General features: G+C 51.0%; 1 protein-coding gene across 4 annotated transcripts in view; it reads right to left on the bottom strand.

Annotated features, from left to right (window-relative positions):
- The window catches only part of PKNOX2 (PBX/knotted 1 homeobox 2), a 254,005-nt gene that overhangs the window by 166,029 nt on the left and 67,272 nt on the right, over positions 1-20,704 (bottom strand). For 3 of the 4 annotated variants that reach the window (XM_076002622.1, XM_076002626.1, XM_076002623.1), the window contains exon 2: positions 20,521-20,590. The gene's annotated coding sequence lies outside the window, so the exon portion shown is untranslated. Of the gene's footprint in view, positions 1-20,520; positions 20,594-20,704 lie in introns of those variants that run through there. The other variant, XM_076002624.1, reaches the window with a different exon arrangement.

Genomic DNA, 20,704 nt, shown 5'->3' with positions numbered 1-20,704 from the left:
AAGGGAGCAAGGATTCCTCTAGTGCTGAGTTTTAATGTATGTTCTTTTGTAAACAAGAACAATCATTTGCGAACAGGCCCAGATGCAAACAGTCCCCAAATCAGGAATTCCAGCTCAGAGGCGCAGAATAATACAGCTTTGGGGAAGATTTAATAATAGTAAAATTAAAATTGTAACTGAAGCATAATGAAGAATGTGGTACAAACAGGCACTGCAAAGAAAAAAACAACAACAACAACAACAAAAACCCTACGCAGATTAGCCCCTATGGAATAGTGATTGGTTGAGAGCAACAGTAAACAATGCACAGAAATGCAACTTAATTATCTTGCAATTCTTAACATTCTACCAAAGCCACAAGGAAAGCTTTGATGTTGGCAGCCAAGGCAGAGGCGGCAGCAGCAGCAGCAGCAGCAGCTCTCTCCCCTGCTCCTGGAGGAAGATCATTACCAAGGAATCTGCACCCACTACAGCGGCTGAGCCAGATCTGGAGTGCAGCAGGATTGATTTGCTGAGAAACCAGGAAGTGGCCAACTATCTGGGAAGAAAGCATCTCTCAGGAGGCTGCCAAGTCAGGGGAGTGGTGAACAAAGAGGGAGCTCTGAGGCTGAAAACACTGGCAGGGAGAGGTTCACATGACCACCGATTCCCAGAGCTAAGTGGAGAGGCCTGGCTTGGCGGCCACCAGGGTACTTGCTGGATGGAACCTGGGTGCCCTCTGTCCTCCACCCCAAACACACACAGGGAGTACCACCTGGCCAGGAATGTCTCCATTCTTCCTGGTTTTACCCCTAAGGTGCCTGCTGAGGGTTCGGGGCAGTGGGGAAGAGACCCAGAGAAAGGAGGACACTTGATTCGGATCAAATGTCTCTTTTGCTGATGCTTCTGAAGGACTTCAGAAGAGAAAGACTCAGCGGACGGCCATACCCAGAATCCCCAAGGCTCCCTTTCTATCCGTGCTTGTCTGATGCCCTTGGCAGGTTCCTGGCTTTTTTAGTTGGGCCCTGAAGTGCCATCGAGACTGAGTCCTATTGCTCCCTAAACTGAGGCGATCTAGGGGATCGGGTCCCCTTGGTGATGGGGTCTCGGGGTGCCAGTCCTGGGGCCACCCACTCAGAGGCTCGCCTGATGTCTAGGGGCTGGGTCTCACGAGAAACAACCAATACACAGGTGGCTGGATTGCTGAGGGGCTGGGGTGAAGGAAGAGGTGGCTTTTCCCTGCACATGGAACGGGGATGCTATTGTAGTTTCCCAGCAGTTGCCACTACCCTGGAATAAAATATTTTGTGTGGCTCCTCAGGACTGGAGGTTTCACTCTTGTCATTCTGGGGACCAGCCTGGGGTCCACCCTCTCCGTCTTCCCGCGCAGGCCTGAGGAGCCTCAGAGGGACAGTCCTGGTCTGTCTGCATTTCCTTTACCCCTGATATCAAATTTTGATGGAAGGAGGTATTGAGACCTCCAAGGGGACACTGGTGAGAACTGAGGTGGCCCACACTAGATGCATGACTTCTAGCCGAGGGTTGGGGGCTGGGCAGAGTAGGGACATGCACAGTATTGATACCATTTATTTGGAACACTGAGCTGTGGACACTCTGGTACGCTGGTGCTAGGCAGAAGCTCACCAAAACCCTGCCTCGTTTGGCAGGGCGATTTCCAGAACTGAACAAAACCTGCCCCCCACCTCACACCTCATCTTTCCCACCCGCAACCGACCACCTGTTACTCTCTAGTATAGCATCCTGTATGTGACTTGCATAGCCTTTATCTCATTCCTAAAATATGTGGTGTATTTGTTTACTTGTTCTTCATTTCCCAACCCCCTTCCCCACTAAAATATATATTCCTTGAGGGTTGGGACCCTGTCGGTGCAGTTCCCCAACGTAGCCCCAGTGCCTGGCACGTAGTGAGCTCTCCATAAGTGATGGTTGAATGAAATAATAAAATACCCATATGCTGCCATACAGCCAGGGCCAGGAGCCTCGGGACCACTGTCGTCCCTGTCCTGACTTTGTCCATCTCATACTGGGGGTGGGCTGGGCTCGTCTCAAACGCCCGACCTCAAGATATGAGTGGGGCTGGCACTCAGGGCCAATGAGGGGACTTGTGGGATTAAGGAAGTGCTCGCAGAGTCTGGAAATGCAAGGGAAACGCATGCAGAGCACTCGCTAGGCGGTGCCAGGCACAGCTCTGAGCCCTGGGAGTGTGTTAGCTCATTTCATCTTACCAACATGGATTTTTGATCCTGCTAAGTCCATTAACTAGCTGGGATTGTCACTTTCCCACCTGGGCAGCCTTATTTTGTCATCTATAAAATGGAGGTGAGTGGGCACTAATCTGGAATACCTGCCAGACTGCAAACTTGGAAAGGACAGGGACTATGTATTGTTCACTGTAACGTCCTCAATATTTAGCACAAGGCTGGGCACATGGTAGGTTCTCAATAAATGTTTGTGAAATGAGCAAAGTGATTTTCTGTCTGGTTCCGTCTCAGGATTCTAAGACTCTTACCCAGAGCTACCCATTGTTCGGCAGTATGCAAGACAGTTTCTGTTTCCCGTGAGCTCAGGAGGCCTCATCTGTTGTTTCCAAGAGCCCCAGGGGACCTCAGACTTAGAATCCACCTGGATATTGTTCTCAGTGTTATGGAAGGTGAGGCCCAGGGACCTGGCCTAGCTCTGGAGCAGGAGAAGGTGAGAGGTGGCCAAGAGCAGGCAGGGGACTCGTCACCCACCTGCACGTACAGCTCTTCCTCTCAGCAGTGACCTAGCTTGGGTGAGAGGCAGCGTCACAAAGTGATTCCCTACAGAGGTGTAGGGTGCAGATGTTCAGAACAAGCCTGTGAGTTAGCAAGGGCAGACTGATAATTTTGCAGATGTGAAAACTGAGGCTCAGAAAGGGTAAGCCACTTGCTCAGGGTCACGCAGCTATTTAGTGACCAGGCCTCAAAACTAGGACTCCTGGCTCAAAGCTAGTCCTTCCTTCCTCCCCTTTCTCTCCCCTCACGGCCCTCGGGCTTTGACCAGAGCCCTGATTCCGCTGGCTGAGGAGGGAGCCCCCAGAGAAGTGACTCCCGCCCCTCCTGAGGGCAGAATCCCCCGTACCCTGCCCCTGCCTTGGAGGAATGGCAATCAGAGCATGATTTGAGATCGGGGAGATGGAAAACTATTGGTGGCTTTTTGTACTTGAATCTTTAAAGACACATTTTATTGTTTGTAAAAAGCTGTTTGGAAATCGCCCTGGTGCTAAATTTTTGCTGAAGACGTCAGATGTGTACACCTCTTCTCTTCAGTTGTGGAACAGCACAAGTGGCTTGCGTCGCCATTTGTTTGCTTCCTTGGTGTGTGCTCTCTTCAGTCCCCTGGAGCCGGAGGAAGCCTGGTGTTACATAAGCACCTCATCAGAATAAACATCCAGCCAGACGCTGCTTCCTTCTCCTGCGCCCAGGAGGAGCACTTACCTCAGCCCCCACATTTTCCCAGAGTGCAGGGGGAGAGCCTGTTCCTGACAACTGCCCCTTTCTTACCAGGGGGGTCCCCGGGGGAGTTGAGTCCAACCTGAGCACATCTGGGCACCTCGCTCCTCCTGTGATGGACAGGGGAACAGGGCATCCTCTTACTCTGACCTCCAGGGTCCCTCCTGAGCATCCTGGCCTCCCTGCTAGCATGTATTTATTCACACAAAACCTACTACGTGCCAGGCTTTGTGCTAGGTGCCAAAGATAGAAACAGGAGTAAGCCCAGCTCCCTTCCTTGGGAAAACCCAAGTAGAGCTGAGGTGGCAGACATGCAAAGAAATGAGGACACATCAGCAGTGCTATCATTGAGAAATGTATGTATTCTGGGAACCAGGGAGGAAGGAAGTGCTATCTCTGCCTGGGGCAGTCGGTGGCATTTGCACAGGGCCTGGAAGGACTTGAAGGCAGGAAGGACCGCAGGACAAGTGGACAGTGGGGCCAAGCACTTCTCCTGGTCCTCGGTCACACCCAAATGGGCTCTGGTCTGGCAGGACGCCCTCCTTCCTTCATTCTGCAAAGGAAACTGCAGGCTGGGAGTCCTGGTGGCCCATGCTTACTTCTCTTTGTGCCTCCATTTCCTCTTCTTCATGAAGGAGACAATAATGATATCTACATGATAGGACTGATATGAGAACTAAATGAGATACTGCACATAAGTGCTTGAAAGAGTGCCCAGGACATACTAGGCCTTGATTAATGTGAGAGCGTATTATTACAATTTTTATTACTATAACCACCACTGTTGCTGGCAAGCTTCCAGGGACCCTAAGGAAATGCCTTAGAGGCATAAAGACACTTCTGGTTATATTTAAATATAATTCTTCACTTCCAACCCAAACATATCAGGAAGGGCTTTCCTATTCATTCTTGACTATGAAATGAAAAATCCTTTAGAAGTGGTAACTCTTTACCATGAGAGCTGCATGGGCAACATCTGGTGGTCTTGGAGTGGGTTGTGTCACCTGGGATAGAGGTCGGAGCCAATAGGTAACTTGTTCGGCTCATTGCATACATGTGCTTTAAGAACTCTACGGACACAACTGTCTACATGAACCCTTGAAGGAGTGAGCTCACGCCCACCTGCAACCCACAGACCCTGCTGGTGGAGGTGCCGGAGTCCTTAGCTGTTATAGCTGGCAGTGACCAAGGTGGCCGGTATCTGCTGGGCTGTGAGCCTGGGGGAGCTAGGTGGACCTCTCCTTGGGCACCACACCCTGTTCCTGGTTCTCAGGACGCCACCGTATACAGTCACCAGTTGCCCAAGCCAGAAACCTAGATCTCATCCTTGGTGCGCCTCCTCCCCCCAGCCCAAGCTTGTCCTGTCTCCATCTGGAACACCTCACAGATTTAAAGAGCTCTCTCTCTCTCCACTGCCACTGTCTTCAGGAAGGTCATTTTCACTTCTTGCAAGAGCTTCCTGAAAGGTCTCCTTCCCTCTTTCTTTCCCTCCCCCAAATCCATTCTACATACTGAAGCGGGAGCAACCTTTCCAAAACACGAATCTGGCCAAATCAGCCTCCTGCTTTAAACACTTCAGTGTCCCACCACTGGTCCCTTGGTAGCCTGGCTTTAGAGACCCTGCCTGGTCTCCGGCCCCACCTCTCACCTCAGCCTTTGTCCCACAGCACCTCACCTGACAAGCTCTCTCTGGCTACCAAGACCAAGACCGGATTCATTAAGTTTTTTTCTGCCTGGAGTACTTCCACGCACTCCCTCCCCCTTGGCTAACTCCTCGGCCTCCAGCCCAGACCACCCTGCCTCTTCGAGCCTTCCCTGATGGCCTTCCCTGATCCCAAGAGATTTGATTAGGGGCCCTCCTAGCTGCTTGCAGAGTGTCTGCCCTTGCCTGATTAAGGCATTTAACATACTGTACTAGAGGTGCCTGCTTACTTACCATCCGTCTCTACTTCTTACTGTTCTATGAGCTCCAAAAGGGCGTGTCCCTGGCCCAGATAACGCCTGAACAGAGTGGGCAACAAACATGTGTTGAATGAATGACAAAAGAACAAATGAATAAACAATGAACCATACCAGTCAGGATATAGGAAGTGAAAGGGACTCAGCTGATACAAAATAATACATAACAGGAGGCCACCACCACAGTGGCATTGGAGCACACAACGTGGGAGGCAGAGACACAGGATGGAGGCATGAATCCGTCGTCGAGGGGCTGATCCAGGATACACAGAGCACAAGAGGAAGGGGGTGGGGACGGGCACTGGAATCAACGGCCCCTTCACACCCTGTTCCCCAGCATCCCGTCTGCAGAGATCTCAGCTACTGAGAACAGAGGGTCTCATCAATAAAGGGACTTACACTATTTCATAAACTTTCTTTAAATTAAAATCCAGGCAACGCACACACACACACACACACACATATACCCCACAGACATCTTCGTCGCTGAAAAGTTGCTCCCTATAAAATAAAAGAAGCTGTTTAAATGTCTTCCTTCCAAGCTAGCCCCACAGAGCTGGAGCTGAGAATACATTAGCCTTTAATGAAGTGAGACTCTCATCTTCCAGGAGACACCTCATTTAGCGCAATTGTTTCAGAGCCATTACAGAAAGACAATTACAAGGAAGCGGGGAGAGTAATTGGAAATGCTGGCAGGAGTTGGGCGAAATGATAATAAATAAAAATATTCAACCTAATAAGCTTCCAGGAGGGGGTGGGATGAAGAAAATCAACATAATTAGAACTGAACCTTAGCAAGGAAAAACAGACAGCAGGGTGGCAAGTGCTCAACTTGTACAGGAAGAAAGAAGCAGCCTCTGGTGATGATTTGGGGGCTGCAGGCCGCTGGCCCCCTCCAGAAGCTGCTGGGGGGCTCGGTGTGTGCTATTCCTGGCCACAGAAATCTGGGCGTGTGAAGGGGGCAGCGCCAGGCTGGCACAGCCAGGGGTCCCCCAAGTGCCGAAGGAGGCGGAGGGCGGAGCCTGGCCCAAGCCGCTGCTGGGCTCTAGTTGTGCAACCTGGGGGCAGGAGGCCTCGGCTTTCTGGGCCTCAGTTTTCCCGTCTCGGAATGAGGGAGGTGGACGGTAGGATCTGTAAGTGCCCCGTCTGCGTGTTGGGAAGGCCTTCCCCAGTAGGAGTGTCCTCCTCTCATGTTCACTCCTTATCTGATAGGTCACCTCTTTGGTTCTGAAATTTCAACACAGGAGCCTAGGAGTTAAGCCGAGAGACTGCAGCTATGTGCCATGATATACAAATCATTCCTGACCCTCTCTACTTTCCCGAGAGTACCAACCCCTCCCGGCTTGCTCTGGGCCCTGGTCGTACCCAGTGGGGTCTGGCAGAGTTCCTACAACACCACTGCATTTGTTGAGAGGTCTGTCCCTCCCCAAAAAGCCGTGAGTTCTAGAGCATCTGCAGAGGAAATGATATGAGGCCCAGGATTCGTTTCTAAGAACTACACTGAAGAGGAGCGTGCCGACGGTTGCCGAAGCTGGGCAGTGAGTACACGGAGTTCAGGATATATGGTTTCTCCTGCTTTCTGAAATCTGTTTGGAAATTTACATTATGAAAATGTCTTGGTTAGCTGTTTTCTTTGTTTTTGAAAAAACAAAAAAAGGAATGTAAGTAGGTCAAGGACCTCAAGTTTGTCACCCTAGCTCAGAACGTGGTACACAGCAGGCACATACATCCAGCCCTCGGGATCCGAGGGGGATTGGTTCCGAATCCCCCTCGGATACCCAAATCCACAGATGCTCAAGTCCCTTATACAAAATGGTGTAGTATCTGCATCCAACCTACGCCCATTCGCCCGTATACTTTGAATCATCTCTAGGTTACTTATGCTACGGGATGCAATGTCAACGCTATATACATAGTTGTTATACTGTGTCGTTTAGGGAGCAATGACAAGAAAAAGAGTCTGTCATGTTCAGTACAAATGCAACCATTCTTCTTTTTTTTTTTTTTTTTAAATATTTTCGATCCGTGGTTGGTTGCATCCATGGATGTGGAACCCACAAATACCGAGGGCTGCCTAGACGTGTTTATTGCTGTACAACAATTCTCTCTTGTACTGTTTGGAAGTAAACCATTGAGGATTAAATCAAAGTCAAATTTTAAAAGTTCAGAAGATTCTCCAATAGTCTCAACTGATTTAAATCAATAAAATCCCACCCACACTTACTTGTGAGTGCCTGCTACGTGCCAGGCCCTGGAGAGTCACAGGGGATTAGGATTCCCAGGTTCTTTTCCTTAAGGAATTTGCCATTTCATGAGATTCAGGTTGTAAAGCTTGGGGCATGAGGTGAGGCTACGCAAGGGGTAGGGCTTTTGTCCAGAGACTCTAGCAAATACTCGCTAGTCTCACCTCCTGGACTGTGGACCAGTGGCCTAAGTCCATGTTCTCAGATGTTTTCACAACTCTGTCAGTAAAAAAATCTTAATACACCCTCCAGATATATATATACAAACATGTGTATATACATATTAGACATACTACCAATATATTACACCAATATACACATTCAAAAGTAGAAATCTAAATAGAATGAGACAAAAAATACAAATAAAGTTGTAAGATTTTCTTCTCTTATTCCACTGGCCAATCTTGCTTACTCTGTTTTGGAGACTTCGCATCTAGAATATCAGTATGCTGGGAACCGACAGACCTGCTGTGCAGAAGTAATTCCAGTCTGCTCAGTACGCCAAGCAGAATTCAACACCTGTTTTTCTTTTGCTGGGCATGGGCATCCAGTTTCCAGTAACTGGTGACAAATGCACCTCTAGGTCTATTAGAACCCTGGGGCAGAAAGCACAAAGCAGTAGATAAGAGAAGGGCCCAGATACCTCCCTCTGAGACAAACAAGAAGTAGTTCTGTTTATTCTTTCACTCGGCAAACGTGTATTATAAATTCAGAATGTGCCAGGGACCAGGCCAGGTGGAGCGAGGGCTACAGAAGCAGCAGCCGTGGACCCTCTGCCAACAGCCCAGTGGCAAAGCACAGGCACAGATATAGCTGGGGCGTAGTGACCCTGGTCAGTGGCAGGAGGTTCAGGCCAGGGGCTCTGGGAGGGAGAAATTGCTTTCCTCCGAGGGATCTAAGAAGGCTCTGTGGGAGAGGTAGGAGAGGAGCAGAATTCGGCCATGCAGAGAGGGAAGAAAGATTGAGAAAAGGAAATGTCCTTGGCAAAGATACAGGGGCAGTACATTAGGGGGTCATTCTTCTCTGCCTATCCTGTGCTCCATCTGCAGATCCCATATCCTGAGGCTGGGTGGGAGAGAGCGAATACTTAGCAGAATTGCAAATAAAAGAGACAGGGGAGGGCTCTCAGACTGAACACCCTGGAAAGTGGAGAGTGAGGCTGCTACTCTCGCAGTCTCCCTTCCAACTTGCCAGGGATGAAGGAGGCAGCCAAAGTTGTGCAACAAAACACACATTTATCGAGTGCCAAAGGCTAACGAGAGAGGAAGGCGTTCTAATAGCCGGGCTTTCTCTTCTGCTGCAAGGGACTGGGCCTGGACTCCCCTGCAGGTGAGACACAAGGGAAGACCCCAGGGCCCATGCTGGCTCTCGGAGTCCATACTTTTGCCTCTCATGCCCTTTACTACAGCTAGGCACCTCTGGGAAAGACATAATTGAGGCACAGCGTGATGAGTAATCCCAGAAAGGATGGCCAGTGTGCACTGGACACTCAAGGATGGATGACCCTCAGAAACTGTTCTAACCAGGTAAGCGAGGGGGGTGGAGGGCATTCAAGATAGAGAGAGCCTCATGTGCTCGAGCAAAGAGGCACAAAAGGGCACAGAAGCCCCAAATCCTGCTGGGAGAGGCAGATGGTCCTGGGATCTGGCAATTCCAAAGAGGCCCTGGGGTGGCTTCTCAGGCTGCCCTGTATGTGCCCAGTGCTGGGCTGGATACTACACACAGTCAGTGCTTAATAAATGTGTTTTGATTGTAGATTGTCATTCCTAGGAAGTAAGAGCTAGGATAAGCAATTCATTCTTATAAAGCCCCAGGCAGTGCCTCATGCTGAGATGCATTTATTAAAGTCTTTTGATGAGAGAGGGAAGGGAGAAAAGGAGGAAGGGAGGAGGGAGAGCTGAAGCAGGTGTTGCCATCCTCCCGCCACAGCCCCCCTGGTGCCCAGGATCAAAGCACGGGGTCTAAGAGGGGAAGGTAGACAGCAGTGGTGGAAGAGAAGGGAAAACTCACGATGTCTTGTGTCCTAACCAGAGTCAAGCCTGCCTATGATTTCCTTTCATCCTCCCAACCACCCTGCGGGATGAGATTACTATTACTCTTTAACAGATGGGGAAACCAAGGCTGAGAGATGGCCGTATCTGGTCAGAGCGAGGAGGGGAGAGAGCAGGGATTTGTGCCCCAGACCCTCGTTCCTCCACTGCACCATCTTCCTGCAGACGCCGTGGCGCTGCCCAGAGTACAGGGCGACTGAGGAAAGGGGAGGTGGAGATGGGCACCAGGAGGGGGCACTGTCCAGTCTCAAGTCCCAAGTCCCTTCCTGCTGTGGTTTGAATGTTTCCTCTCTTCCAAAGCCCGCTCTGAAATTTAATTGCTATTGTGGCAGTCTTGGGAGGTGGGACCTTCAAGAGCGTTTGGGTCACGAGGGCTCTGCCTCTCTCTTGGCCCTCTCTCTCACCCTTCCGCCACGTGGTGCCTCCCACCGCGTTACATGTTACAAGCAGCAGGAAGGCCCTCACCAGATGCCGCCGCACCCTAAGCTACAGGGGAGGGACTCAATCTCGAATTTCTCAGCCTCCCAAACGGTGAGGAATAAATTTCTGTTCATTATAAATTACTCATTCTCAGATATTCTGTTGTAGCCTCACAAAACAGACCAAGACACACCTTGTCTGTTCTGGCCGCTCCCTGGACGTCTCTAGGTGGAACTCCAAGAGCTGGTGAGGATCTCCCTGTGGTCCGGGTGCCCCAGGGCCCGGGCTAGAGATGGCAGCTCTCTAGAAGCTGGAAGTCTCTCTGTTAAGGGCAGCCTTTACTAGATGAGTCCTCAGTAGCCTCCCATCCTCGCCTCACCCCGGCTTCTTGCTGCAACCTAATTTCACATTCATATCTAGAAAGGCAGCACCTACCCTTAAAAACCCCTGGGACTTTCCCAGGCTCTGACATCACTCCTGTCCTAGGAGTTGGGAGCACCAGGTCCCACCTGGTGGCCTCCACCAAACCCTCTGTGGCTAACAAGCCATTGCCTCCTCTGAGCCTCAGTTTCCCCACTCAGTCCTGAGAAACACAGTGACTGCTAAGATCCCTTCAGCAACTCATGAGCCTTCTTCACTCCCTGGGCTTTTTTGTTTTCCTTCTGCACCATGCCTCAAGAGCCAGATTGCCCTGGTGAGTGAGTGGCATGCTAAACCTACCCATTGCAGGTCCCTGGGGTTACCAGGTAAGCCATCCTAGCAGGGGGCAGCCTGGGACCAGGGCCTCTGGACAACCGGGCTAGGTGTCAGGGTTCCTGACTCACAGCCAATCCCTACTGCTTCATTTGATAGAGACGTCCCAGTGCACATACTCCTGGAGCCATGCAGACCCGCATCTAGGCCCCGGCTGCTCTGCTTTCCAGCTGTGCAACCACAAGCACGTTGCTTGGCCTTCCTGAGCCCCAGCTCCCTGGTCTGTCCCGTCTCCAGGGCTGGTGGGAGCGTTATCGCAGATAACGCATGCGAAGCACCTGGCACAGTGCCTGTCACGCTGTCACACAGCAGAAACTATTCTTCTCTGATCCCTCCTAGATTGGTATAAGAGTAGGACTCCTAAGTACTTGACAGTCATGGGAATCACGTGGTATAAGGGAAGAGAAGCTGCCACCCACACTCAGCCAGTCACCCAGGCTGAGCAGTTTCGTGATGAGAAAACCCCACCTTCCAGCAGAGAAATGCTCCCCTGGGGAGAGACCCAGGTGGGTCACTTGAATGTGACACACTTTGTTTTTTTTTAATTGGGTTCAAAGTTATAAAACAACAACAGTGAACCCCTCCTGCCTCTGCAGGTACTTGGCCCCAGGTGGGGATCAGGGTATTAATTAAACTCACCCAACTTCCCCCACGAGACCAGTGGTCCCGATCCGGGACACTGCCCCCCACGTGGTCTCCTGCACCAGAAAGTGGCTCCTCACAGGTCCCAGCCTGGAGACGGATTTGCCTTGTGGACCAACCTCGCAGGCACCCTGCCCTCCCCCAGAGCCCATCCCAACCTAGCCTAATTCGGTCCTAAGTATTCCTAAGGTGCCTTCCAATTTCCCGCTGTAATAAATGGCACAGAATGCAAATGGAGGTGGATGTGGGACACAGATGTTTGCACTAATTTAATTGAGGGAACACCTTGGATTAAACACTTTGCAAAACACTCACAAATAGGTTCAGTGCATTCGGTAATGAAAAGCCTCCCAGCCCCCTGGCACTTTGCTGAGGCTGCCTGGGGCTGGGAGTGGAAGGGCGTTGGGGGACAGACCCAGAACAGGCAGCAGACGAGATACCTCCAACCCGGGGAGAAGGCGAGGGAGCCACGCCCCTGGAAGGGCTTCCAGCAGACTCTCCACCAGCTGGGGCCAACCCCACCAAGAGACAGATCTGGAAGGGTCGGGGATGCGGGAAGGCAGCATCTGCCTCTGCAAGTGGAGGACTGCTCACCTGTAGAGGTCAGCAGCAGGTAGATGCCGCCCATCTTTAGGACACAGCTCCAACCTGGAGGCTTCACCACCCAGCTGAGGGCCAGTCACCCACCTATAGGGGACTAGGGTCCCCAGGCCCAGTGACCCCAGGGAAGATCAGCCTCATTGACCTTTGGGGCATGAAGGTGGGTGGGAAATATCTCACAAATTTGGGGGTGATTTACAAAGGCAGTGCTAATCCCTCTAAAGCTGCTGCTTCTTCGTCTTCCCCTGTAGCTTAGGATGCTTCAGAAGCTCAAATCCTGTGCCACTAACAAGCCCCAACTCTTCCCTTCATCTTTCATCCTTCCATCCATTCATCCACTTGGCTTGGGACTACAGCGATGAGTGAAGCCTGGTACCTGCCCTGGCGACGCACCTGCCTCCCTGGTGAGGGTGGCAGCCATTGACAGTCCCAGGCACACTGTGACAAATGCCCTCATGGAGGTACACTTGGTAATCTGGCAGCCTGGAGACAGTGCAGCAACTTGGCATGAGAGGATCAAAAGAGAGAAGGGGGAAAGGCATTCCTGGCACAGGGAACAGTATATGTAAAGATAACAAGGCATGAGAGTCTAGGCAATGACAGAGACTTAGGAGAGACCATTTCCATTTCCTGTTCGTGGGGGATAGATGGCTTAAATGAAGGTGGACTACTTTCCCCAGACTCATCCTCCCACCCCAAGGACGGTCCACCAGCAAGGGGAGCGGCAGGGGTCTCTGGGCTGAGGCTCCAGCCCCTGAAAGTTCCCACAGTTGATCAAATCTAGAATCAGTTCCTATAATGATTGCTCTGTAAGTCTCAGAGTTCAAATCAGGCCTGGATGATTTTATATTCCTGAAAACAGAATCCCTAATTTTCAAACACAATGATCACTTCAAGTGTAATAACCATTATAGTAATAACCTCTTATACTTGTGCAGTGCTGTACAGTTTATAAAACACTTTCACATATCTCTTATAATCCCCCACCAACAACCCTTTAAGAAAATAGAAGAAGGAGTCTTATTATTCTTGCTTTCTAGATGAGAAAATTAAACCAAAAGTCCCAGGTAAGTAAATAACAGAACCCAAGTCTGTCTGACACCAAAGTGCACAGTTTTTCAATCCTTTCCTTGTGCATTCACTGAGCATTTGTTGAGCACCTACTGCATACCTAGAAACACTACAGACTCAGAGCATAGTGGGGATATTAGGATGATTACAAGCTTAGAGGAAGAGACAGACCATGGACAGACATACCTGGACCAAAGGGCAGCAAACAGAGCACAAAAACTCAGGGACCAAGAAAGACACAAAGACACTCTCTTCAAAAACTGTCTCATGCCTGCACACACGTGCACACACACACAACCCGTGCACCCCACATGAAGATCTGAGCTATTGCTCCTGGACTGTCCCCTCCCCAGCACAGACTGTAAACTCTTCCACCGCTGACATCCCCAACGCCAGACGTGCTACAGTCCAGAACAGTCCAGAACCAGCACCTGGAGGTCGCACTGTAGGGCCTGTGCATGGCTCCAGCCCCCAGCACACGCAGACACAGAGGTGGGCACACACAGGCATCCCAGCACACACGTGAGCCGGGGCATTGCGGGGAGCAAGGATGGGACACACTCCCAGGGTGGCTTAGGTTCCCATCAGGATGGGCGAGTGGGAGGGGAGTCTGAGAAGCATAGAAGCTTGCAGCTCCCTCCAAGCAGATCCTCCTGGGGCCCCCCCGGTGGGCCCAGTTACAGTAAACACAGCCTGGCCCTCTGATGAGGGCAGAGGAACCTCAGTGCCCTCTGCAAAAATAACACCCACCTGACGGGGTGCCTGGGAGAGTGTGTGAAATAGGGCGCCGACAGAGTGCAGGGCCCACGCATGGAAGTCCCTAGTGGACGGGCGGGCACCTCTGCAGACCTTAGGAGAAATCAGCCTCCTGGCCCCCACCATCACGCATCGGGGCTGGGGGGCTTCGTAAAGGGCGCGTCTCCATCACCCCGCCCTCTCCGTGGCTCATCTATTCACCCTTTCTCTCAACCAACCTCGCGGAGTGCCTACTCTGGCCAGGCACTGGCATTGAGAAAAGAATGAGATTCAGTCCTTAACTTGGACAAACAGACTAATAACCGTGCTTGAGGTCCTGTGATGATCTGCAGGGAAGGGAGTGCAGCAGCTTGGAGTGGGGACAGGGACGGCCTGAAGGAGGAAGTCACGGAGGAGATATGTGAGCCAGGTATTATGGAAGAAGCAGGGGTACTGGGCTGAGGATGTCCCAGACACAGAAACACCATGTGCAAAGGCACCGAGGCATAAAAGTATACAGAATATTTAGGGGGGATATTCAGCAGCCCATGCACTTGGGGTGCATGTCTGAGCACCAATAGGTACAGGGAGTTTAGAGCAGCAGGTAGGAGGAAGACGAAGGTAGAAAAGTAGACCAGGGTTGAACTGTGAAGCCCCCCGTCAGCCAAGCCAAGGAAGCTGACCTTCAACCTGGCCACAGTAAGGAACCACTGGGGTTGGTGCAGCATGGGAGAGACATGGTCACATACTCGCAACTAACAGCGTTACTTAGGCTCCAGCTGTCGCAGGCACAGCACTAGGCTCCTCCGTGTATTAATATATTAATGGGAGGCTCTTCTCAGCTGGCTCTGATGATAAATGAATCTAAGGAGGTTTTCTCCTCTTTGATTCATGCAATTATTCCTGGAGAAATGGCCAATATTGGAGCAATTTTTCCTCTCTGAAGAGCCAGACTGGCTGGCTAACAGTGAAGGCAAGGGGAAGGGATCCCGCACCAGCACCGACCCCCACAGCCAGGCTGCTGGGAGCAGCGCTTGGAAATCTTCGGAAGCTCCTCACACGCCTCATGGTTCTCGCTCTGAAGGCTTGGGAAGAGCCTGAAAGTGGGGAATGGTGGAGGTGACGGGAGCCATAGAGGAAGAAAACAGAGGGAAATCCCTTTAGCTGGACAAGGATTTATGACTGTCTGCATTTCTATGAACAAGAGACGGGCAAGGTGGGTGGGTGGCAGCCACCTTGCAGCTTCCAAACCCCACTCACAGCAGGAAAGGGTCTCTCCCTCCCCTTCTGTCTCTTCTCTCTCCCCCCCACCATCCTCCCTAGCTCCTCTCCAGAAAGGTTTATGGAGAAGGCTCCAAATAGCCCCCTCTCCTGCAGGCACAGTCACACCAACTGAAAGGAGATTTAATTAGCAAAATCTCGTTAGGCAAACGAAATTATCCGTAAGACAATACTCTTCTGGACAGGGGGTATGATTAAACAAAGCCATTAATTGAGAGAGTCGCGTTGGCAGCTCCCCGATGCGATGCACTCATCTCTGGGCAGGCTCCACTCTGCCTCCTTGGACCAGGGGCACAGACTCTTTGCCTCCTCCCCCGTCCAGCCCACCCTCTCCCCACTTCATCTTGCTCTTGGGGGGAGGGGGCCCTCCAGTTGGGGCTGCAGACCTCGGTTTCTCATCAGCGGCCTCTTCGCCACCAGATTCCTGCTAAAGTGCCTTGATTGCATAATGCCTATTTGCATAATGTAAATTGCAATCTCCTAGCTCAGGAGGCAGGAATCACAGAACAGCCATTATTTTTTACCACTCCACAAAAATTCTACATTTAGAAAGCAGATTTGCAGCTCAGAAAGCTGTATAAATCTGAATCCGCCAGAAACGCCATTAAATCACACCAATTAAGCCGGACCAACGAAGAGCCCCTGTCACTGCTCTCTTGTACACTCAAGGACTCCCAGTGCAGACGGAGGCCACGAGAAACTGGAGGCTGTGGCAGCCAGGCTGGGAGCAGAAGCTGGAAGAGGCAGGAAATTCTGTCTTGTAAACCTTAGCACACACCCCAAGCAGAGGCTCCCATCAAGACCTGGTCCAGCACTGAGAGAGGCAGGTAAAACTAGTCTGTGTTTTCTAGGCTCGTTGCCTGATTTCTTGTGGGCACGCTGTCTGACCGTTTGCAGACTTTTAATTTACAGAGAGGAGACAGTATGTGAGGAAGAAGCCTGTACCTTTAGCAAAGATAATGGGGAGCCCCATGGTATGTCACATGGGGTCAAACATCCACCCTTTTAGCAGCCCTGGAATGACATTCCCTCTTCTCCCAAGTCCCCTCCAGCCAAGCCAAAGAAAAAACAAGGACAAATCCTGCTCAGACTGGGCTGGGCTGGCTGGATCCTGAGCTCCTCTTAAAAGCTGTTCCCTAGGGGTCACTGGGAAGAGGCCTGAGTCATAAGGTCTCTGGAAAGAGGACATTCCCTTAGACAGCCACCCAAGATCCCAGACTCTCCACAGCATATACCTGGTTACTCTTTTGCCTCTTTATTGCTCATTCAATATTCATTTGTCAAAGGGCAAGATACTAATGTGTATTATTAAAATATCAATAGTTTATGAGTGAACTTTTATGAGAGTACAGTTAAAGGCAAGATTCTTGACCATCTCTGTCAGAAGCAATGCAAAGGAATAACCTTTCTTTCCAGCTCCACTGCTGAATGAATGGCTGAACCATGGCTGAGTGCCTATGCTGTGCCAGGAATGGCTCTGGGTGCCCGCACATGCTGGATTTCACTGACTCTCACGGCATCCTGGTGAGTACATACAATCCTGTATCTGTTCCAGAGACAAGTAATCCAAAGACCAAAAAGATGAGCCCAGGATCACAAAGGTGCTAAGTCATGGGGCCGGGATTCAAACCTGAGCTTTGGGCTTCAAATCTAACATTTCCCCTCCAAGCTGATGCCTTGAAAATCTAAATGATTGTTATGTTTTCATCTGTTTCCTTCATTTGTCCAAATTAAATATTAGTTTCTTGACCTAAGATTCACCAAACGGGAAAGAACAGGAAATCATTCCATGCTTTTTCATACAGCCTCAACTCCATAAAGTGGGCCCACTTAGACATACATAAGCAAGTTTTCAGAGCTGTATCTGCAAATTTAGGATCTGAAAACGGAAGGTGACACTGGGATGACATCCTCAGACATTCCCATTTTATAGGAGGATGGCTCTTGGAGGCACACAAGAAAGTCATTTAAGTCTCTGAAATAGAGAGTCCTAAATTCAATTTCAACTCTGTTACAAACTTGCTCTGTCACTTTCTAGGGTATTGCTCTGGTTTCCTGAGCCACCTCTCCTTTTCTGTAATACAGAGATAATACCAGCATCCCATAAAGCCAAATGAGGAGTCAATCAGAAAATGCACCCCAATGGTTAGCATAGTGCCTAGCATGTAGTAAGTGCTCAATTAGTGTTGGTTACTAATACTAATATTAAGCTGATGTGGAAGAACACAGACCCTCCCTACAAACCCCAACACCTTTTCAACAAGACCAAGCCCACTCATCCCTCTCTTTCCTGCCCCCTCTCTTCTAGCATTAGCCATTCTCAGATCTCAGCCATTTGGGAAGATGGGCTCGTTCTGTTTCCACTCTTTGGTTGCTTGGGTTTTGTTTCCATCCCCTTAAGTCCCAACAAGCCATCCAGGGCACTCAGATTCCCTTCCAGAATTTAGCTGCATCTGGGTCAGGAAAATGGCAAAGGAGGGGAGCCTGGTTCCTGCAGGACACAGCCTCCGCAGGTCACAGCATGTGGCAGCGGGGAAGGAAGGAAGGAAAACAGAGGATGTGGGTTCCAGAATTCCCCAGCCCCCAGAACAGCACCTTGTAGCCTCTTAAATCCGGGTCTTTGTCTGAAACCTACCCCAGCTTGGAAGGCCTTGGCAATGGAGTATGGGGAACCCTGGATACAAACGAAGGGCTCAAGGCTTGTCGAGTCCTTGGTCTAAGACCCCTCCAGACCCAACACTACAGATCTGACAAACCAACCCAGCGGTGGCAACTGGACCGGCTCTTGCCGCCATGGAACATGAGGCAGAGCTTTCTACCAGCTGCAAGACCTCCTAGCACCAGCGTGCCCCGCCCAGGAAGGAAGCCTCCCCTGGCCTCCAAGGCCAAACACCTGTGAGTTAAGGGACAGTTTGATTTATCTAAGGTAAGGGTTTCTTTAGCCTGTCCTTCTAGGGGAGCACATCATCCCCCAGGAAGCATCCATTTCATTCTTTCTGGGAAGTGGATGAGGCTGTGCCATGCCACACCATTAACTTAAATACCGGTTATGGTAGATTGTATTCTCCCAAGGCGGCTGCAACAAGGTCTATCCTATTCCTCATGCTGTTCATCACATCGAATGGCTATCCTTCTAACATGATATTGATACTCCTTTGGTGAGGGCAGGAGGAGACGTCTATATTCCCTTCTCTGAAACCTAGATGGGCTTTTGCAACGGCCCCAGTTGAAAGAAACATGGTAGCAGTGAAGCTGCTCGACATTGGAGGGTAGGCCACAAAAGGCAATGCAGCTTCCACCTGGCGTTTACTGTCTCTCAGGATGCTCACCCTTGGGATCAGGCCGCCATATTGTGAGGAAGCTCAGGCCACATGGAGAGGTCACAGTGGGTCTGGCTGAGGCAGCCCCAGCCAACGTCTCCATCCAGAACTACGAGTGAATGAGCCTTTGGATGACTCCGGTATCCAGCTTTTGAGGTGCCCTAGCTAAGACTCCACACTGTGGCATAGAGACAAGCTACTCCCACTGAGCCCTGAATTCCTGACCTGCAGACTATGTGAGCAGAACACATGTTCTGAAGCCATTCTGTTTGGAGGTGACCTGTTACACAGCCTAGCAACTGGGACACCAGTGGAATTGAATTGGAACGTTTACTGTTTCCCTCTCAAATCCAGTCCTCACTGGCCTTCTCTCTGAAACTTTAGACTTTTAGACTCTTCCATGCTCACCTGGTCCCCATCACCTGAGCCTGCATCCCCTGTCCTTATGCTCCTCCCCGTCCAGATGGCAGGAGCCCTGCAAACCACTCCCTGAGGGATCCTTGCATCTTCCCATTTCAGGCCCTGAGACCTGAAGAAAGCTGCTTTTCCTGGATCCTCACTGTCCCTGTTTCTCTGAGTGAGGGTGGCCCCGTGCCGAGGTGCCCAGCCACCCTCAGGGACAGGGGAACATGCAGACCTATTTCCCCCACACGCTCAGCTCTCATTAAGGTTCACGCTCAGCTTGCTCCTCATACTTGACTTGACTTATGAGGTCCCTCTAACCTCCGATGCGAGGAGACATCGATTCTCACAAAGGTCATTATCTTCTAGTCTGGTTCCCCTCCGCCCACCCTCCACCCCACCTCCCAGGCAGGCTTTCCTGGAACAGGACGGAGGGAGGCACCCTTCCCCGTCCTCCCATCCTCAGCTGGGGGCTCCGACTGCTCCAGAGCCTGGCTGCAGAGGAGGTGCCCCGGGAGCCCAGGCCCGTCAATCACAGAGGCGACCGGCACTGAATCTCAGGCCATTAGGCGGGAGGGCCGGCGCCCTGCTCACTCACCGGGCAGCCATCGGCAGGATGTTAGCCGATCGCAGGGCGGCCATTCTTATGATTTATTCAAATGCTCATTACAGTCAATCTATTTTTACACAGAGGTGAAGATGTGCGCTGATAACGGTTAATCATTTATAATTCCACGGACTGGTTGGAAGCCAATGTACTATCAAAGTCGCCGCAGCAGCGGCCCAGCCTGGAGGGTGGGTGGAGAAGCTACGCCGGCGCAGGGCCACTCAGCCACCCGGCTAACACCCGAGCAGCGACCCTGCTGAGGGTGCAGCAGGCAAAGGAGAGAAGTGGGAATCCCAGACGTTACCCTGCAGGAGCGCTGGGCCCTGCTGCAGAGAGCCCAGTAACCCGCCGCCCAGAGGAGGGAGAAGTCACTTCTGGCTGGAGGAGGGTGGACTTAGGCCGGGTCCTACAAGTGGGTCGACTTTTGCCAAGTGGGAAGAAACAACATGAGCAAATAAGCCTAAGTCTGAGTGGAGCTATTCCTGGGCTGATGGAAGGGACGTGGTCAGCTGTATTTCCTTTTTCCTCCCGCACGCCTCCCCAGAAATAACCAGATGTCAAAGCAAGTGCAGGCTATAAACTTGGCCAGTTTGGGGGCTGATGTCACCACTTCCTCCTCTCACTGTCTCCCAGGCTCAGCCCACAGCAATGCTGGCTGGGGTCTGGGCTAGCCTTGTAAACTCAGGAGCTTCCTTCTCCAGAACTCATGACACACGTAACACATCAAGTCACCTTAATGCACAATCAATATGGTCTAATTAAATAGGATGTCATATTACAGGGCTTCTTTGTCACATTCAGACATAATCTAATTAGAGCTCGACTGTATTTTACATTCTGACTAGTTCATTGTTGAGTGTTTCTTGCGCACAATGCATGGCTGTTAAAGACCAGGTTCAGGGCTGGTCTTTAACCCATAACCTTATTGAGTCAGCATGGAAAACGCCAATCCAAGTTACTTACAGTTCACAGCCCCTTTTCTAGTGAGCGGCATGGAGGACAGAAAGCTTCAGAGTCCTGCTCCAGATTTCACCTGTCAATAAAAGAAAACATCTTTATAGACTGTGTGAGATTTTGCAGGGAGTGACAGCCAGGGTAGGGATGGGGTAAACCCAGGAGCAGGTCTGGCTCGAGAACAAAGCTAGGG

This window comes from Microcebus murinus, chromosome 4 (genome assembly GCF_040939455.1).
Source record: "Microcebus murinus isolate Inina chromosome 4, M.murinus_Inina_mat1.0, whole genome shotgun sequence".
Lineage (NCBI taxonomy): Eukaryota > Metazoa > Chordata > Mammalia > Primates > Cheirogaleidae > Microcebus > Microcebus murinus.
Note: the sequence above shows the minus strand (reverse complement) of the source record. Positions and strands in the feature narration are given on the sequence as shown.